We start from the raw sequence: 201 nt of genomic DNA, 5'->3' as shown, positions 1-201 counted from the left end.
AAGGTTAGTAGTCTGTGAGATCATTGATATCTTTGTACACTGTTTCTTTAATGGTCATGTTTTTATAAAATGTAAGGATAAATATTGTAAAATAACAATCTACTGAATGATTCATTAGTCAGCAGTAAAAGGGAAAGAAGGAATGTGAAAATGTTGAAAGTTGCTTTTACTGTTGTGTAGGATGCACATTTGGCCTCAGGT

At 31.8% G+C, this 201-nt stretch overlaps 1 protein-coding gene across 1 annotated transcript in view; it reads left to right on the top strand.

Moving 5' to 3' along the window:
- Positions 1-201, top strand: part of LOC119592384 (protein hairless-like) — a gene marked incomplete in the record, with an annotated part of 17,298 nt that overhangs the window by 7,490 nt on the left and 9,607 nt on the right.

This window comes from Penaeus monodon, chromosome 30 (assembly GCF_015228065.2).
Source record: "Penaeus monodon isolate SGIC_2016 chromosome 30, NSTDA_Pmon_1, whole genome shotgun sequence".
Classification (NCBI taxonomy): domain Eukaryota; kingdom Metazoa; phylum Arthropoda; class Malacostraca; order Decapoda; family Penaeidae; genus Penaeus; species Penaeus monodon.
This window is presented reverse-complemented; position numbering and strand designations above follow the sequence as displayed.